The 4,254-nt window shown below is 38.5% G+C and overlaps 1 non-coding gene across 1 annotated transcript; it reads right to left on the bottom strand.

Moving 5' to 3' along the window:
- Positions 1–3,648: 3,648 nt before the first annotated feature.
- LOC148564034 (small nucleolar RNA R71) lies at positions 3,649–3,752 on the bottom strand. Its single transcript, XR_015884422.1, has one exon. It is a non-coding gene; the product is annotated as a small nucleolar RNA R71 (small nucleolar RNA).
- Between the last annotated feature and the right edge of the window lie 502 nt (positions 3,753–4,254).

The following is a 4,254-nucleotide window of genomic DNA, read 5'->3' as shown; positions in this document are numbered from 1 at the left end:
TAAAAATATAGTAAAAAGTAACTAAAATATACTAAAAACTATGTAAAAACAATGCCAAAAAGGGTATAAATTATACGCTCATCACCCGACAACGGCGCCAAAAAATTGACAAGAGAATTATTGCCGGTTTAGAATCAATCAAAATAAGAATCACTTCGTTGGTAGCATAGTCCAAACCAACAATGAACTCTCATAATCAAAGTTTAAATCAAAGATGTCATAGTTCAAATCAAACAACCAAGAGTATTCAAACTCCCGAGTCGTCTCCCAAGGAGTACTTCTAGAACAATGAGTGTGCAAATTCGGTTATAGTGATCAAGGGTTTGTCAATGAAGAAATGAAAATATAAAGCAATAAAAGAACATGCAAAATTGTAATGATTGAACTAATAAAGAAATTGAAGAACCGACTATGTAATATAAACAAGTAAAGTATAAAAGAGATCAACATAGAATTATATAAAAGATTAAAAGCATCAAAAAGAGTCTTAGCTTGGAGTGAGCTAAGGGTCCTTTCCTTGTTGGAACCACAACTATGACAATTATGATGGATTAATCTGACTTGATCAACCCTCACATCGGAAGGTAAGTTAAATGAGCATAAGTGTTCCCAACCCACAAATCCTAAATTGCTTGCTAATTGGCTTAGCAAGAAATTAGCGTTAGTGGGAACAAGAACAATTAACAATCCAAGAATTAAAACTAAATGTTGGACATTCCAACTCTAGAAACCCAATTGCTCACTTTACCCAAGCCAAGAACTAAAAAATTTAGCCTAAAACCAAGTTTGACATTTTGTCAAACACTTGGTGGGCAAAAACCTTAAACATGGAGAAAAAGAGAAAAGGCTTGAAACTAAAAGCTACAATTGACCTCAATCAACAACAATAACACAAGGAAGCATGAAACAAACATCAAACATCAAATTCATCAAAAGAAATTAAAATTGCGAGAGAAGCAAAATTGAACTATAACTTGAATTAGAAGAAAGAATAATGAGAATGTAACTATAAAGAGTAATAACAAGAGAATACTTACAATGAAAGCTAGCAAAATCTAAGATCAAAAATGGAAATAGCACTTGAATGTAAAACCCTAATATAAAACCTAATAGAGATGATGAAAAACTTAGAGAAAAACTAACTAAAGCTTCCTACTACTACTCCTAAAACTATACTAAATGATATGCTATGTTATGTTGATCATTTTCCCTCCAATATGAGCTAGAATACTTTAGAAATGGGCCTCCAAAGCCCCCAAATTGCGAGTCACGTGCCATTTTAATGAAGTCATGTGCGGACACCTGTGTGTACGCACAAGTAGCCGTGTGCACGCACACTAGGCGATACTTGAATGGACGCGTGACGCGCTCGAAGCAATCCACGCGCTCTGATTGGGCAGCTGTGCGTACGCACAGGTAGCCGTGCATACTGATAAACCACTATTTTATGGTTTATCTTGTACTCATTTGAGTGGTTTTTATCAAGTCCTTACCCACTTATTCATATGATTTGCATGATTTTACAATTCCTTTCTAGTCTTATTCAACGGTTGAAAACTTGCTTCCTACAAATCTTTAATCTGTGTATTTTAATTCTTCTTTATACCATTCGATGTCGTGATCCGTGTGTTATGTGTTTCAGGCTTTATAGGGCAGGAATGGCTTAGAGAATGGAGAGGAAGCCTGCAAAAATGGAAGGAACACAAGAAACTAAGGAGATAACCAGCGAGCATCGACACGCACGCATGGCTCACGCGAGCGCGCGATATGGAGAAATTTGCAGCGACGTGTACGTGTGCCTAAGCGTACGCGTGGATTGGAGTTCTGCTAGATGACGCGTACGCGTGCTTTACACATACGCGTGACACGCCAAAACGACCAGCGATGGGCACGCGTGACTGACGCGTACGCGTGACATGCGCGATCTGCAGAAATAACAGAAAATGCTGGAGGCGATTTCGGGCCAGTTTTGACCCAGTTTTTGGCTCAGAAACACAGACTAGAGCAAGGGAACATGCACAGACTAAAAACACATTCTCATTAGCATTGTTTTAGTTTGAGATCTGAATCTAGAGAGAAAAATTACTCTTCCTCTAGGTTTTCTTTACATTCATAGTTTTATAGTTTATTGCTTTTGCTTTGGATATTGAAGAGTCATCACCTCCGTTGAAGATACTATTCTAGTTTGTTTTCTTACCCTGTTATTATTCCATATTCTTAATTCTTGTTTAGAGTTACAATTGGATTATTTTTAGAATTTATTAATGCAAAGGATTACTTTTATTTTTAATTGAATCATAGTTATTGTCTATCATGTCTTCCTTTTATTCCTTATTTAATTCTATGCAAGTAATTCTCATGTCTATGGAGTAGATTCCCAACTTGACATGGGGGTTGATTAAAAGGAGACACTTGAGTTGGAATGCTCAAGTAATTAGTTAAATTGGAAGTTGTTGGCTAATTTTGTATTTACTAACGCTAGACCTTCCCAAGGGAGAGGACTAGGATTTGCGAATAAGAGTTAGCTCAATCACTTGACTTTCCTTTATTTAGTAAGGGTTAACTAAGTGAAAATAACAACCTCTTTACACTACACTTGAGAGAATTCCAACAAGGATAGAACTTCCAATTAATCATTCCCCCAGTCAAGGCCTTTTATTTTGAATATTATAAATCTCTTTTAATTTTCATTGCTTTAATTTACAATTATATGCTTGTCCCCATTGCCCAAACTCAAAATTTCCCAGAAAACTCCTGATTAATAAATTAGCACCTTTTTGTCAACTCGTTGGTAGACGACCTGGGACTTATACTCCCAGTATTTTTATTCTAAACTTTTGTGACAACTTTTATAAATTGATGAGGTGGATTTTTGCTGGTTAAGAGCTATACTCGCAACGTATTTCCTATATTAATTTCTTAATCGGCCAACTTCCGCTAGTCCGTTAATTTTTGGCGCCAAGTTGCAATTGTGTGCTAAATTATTAATTAGTGTACATATTTTTTATTTTCGCATATTTTATTTTATTACCATGAGCTGTATGTTTCTTTCATTGAATGACGCGTTCACTGCCTGATCCGAACTTAGCCGCATTTGATCCTGAAATTGAAAGAACTCTTTCACGTATTAGGCGAGCTCAGCGCAGGCTAGCCTCTGAGGGTGGTAAAGTGATTATTATCAATTCACCAGTCTCTTCTGAGGGCAAATCTGAAGCGCCATCTGAGGAAGAAACAAGCTCCGTTTCTACTAATCTGGTTGATTTAGGCGCAGGTAATATGGCAGCACCCAGGAGGATCACTCCCCAGGAGGCAGGAGCCCCAGAGTTTACTCTACAACCGTATCAAGTGTGTCACCCAAATCTGGCTGCAGATTTCGAACTGAAGACTGCACTAATCAACTTGATGCCTAAGTTTCATGGCTTACCTGCTCAAGAGCCTATCAAGCACATAAGGGATTTTCAGACAGCCTGTTCTACTGTTAGGCGTCATGGTGTAGATGAAACTTCTATTTTGCTGACCGCCTTCCCGTTTTCTCTTGAGGGAAAGGCGAGGGAGTGGTACTACACTCAACCTGAAGTGACCGTTAGTAATTCGGATACGCTCAGGAGAGAATTCCTGGAAAAATACTTTCCAGTTGAAGTTACAGATAGATTGAGAAAAGAGATCTCCTACATTGTTCAAGGTGAATCGGAGACTCTCTATGAATACTGGGAGAGCTTCAAGAATCTTCTGGACGCATGCCCCCATCATATGAATGACAAGTTAGTGTTGATCAGCTACTTCACTCAAGGCATGAACCCTCGGGATAAAACTACATTGGATGGTGCTAGTAATGGTTCTCTGAAAAAAGTACAAGACTACAGATGAAGCATGGCAACTGATCAGCGACTTAGCTGAGTCCACTCGAAATCATAGGCACAGGAATAGCCACTCAAAGGTTGTTGCAGAGGTTTCCTCTAGCAGTGAGACTACTACCGTCACACAAGCTATATTTGAAATGACCAACCTACTGAAGCAGATGCAATTGAATCAACAACAAACTCAGCCTCCCCCACCACAACAAAGCCAACAGTTGGTCCCCCAAAGAGTATGTGGAATTTGTGTTGACTATAGTCATTACACTGATGAGTGCCCGCAGCTCCAACAAGAAGACAACACTATGGCAGCTACTCATAACTTCTATGATCGCCCGAATCAAGGATACAATCAACAAGGCGGCAACTACAACCAAGGTGGGAACTATAACCAAGGATG

Source organism: Arachis ipaensis, chromosome B5 (genome assembly GCF_059453495.1).
Source record: "Arachis ipaensis isolate K30076 ecotype BB chromosome B5, ASM5945349v1, whole genome shotgun sequence".
Taxonomy (NCBI): Eukaryota; Viridiplantae; Streptophyta; class Magnoliopsida; order Fabales; family Fabaceae; genus Arachis; species Arachis ipaensis.
The sequence above is the reverse complement of the archived record's forward strand: the minus strand, read 5'-3'. Positions and strand labels throughout refer to the sequence as shown.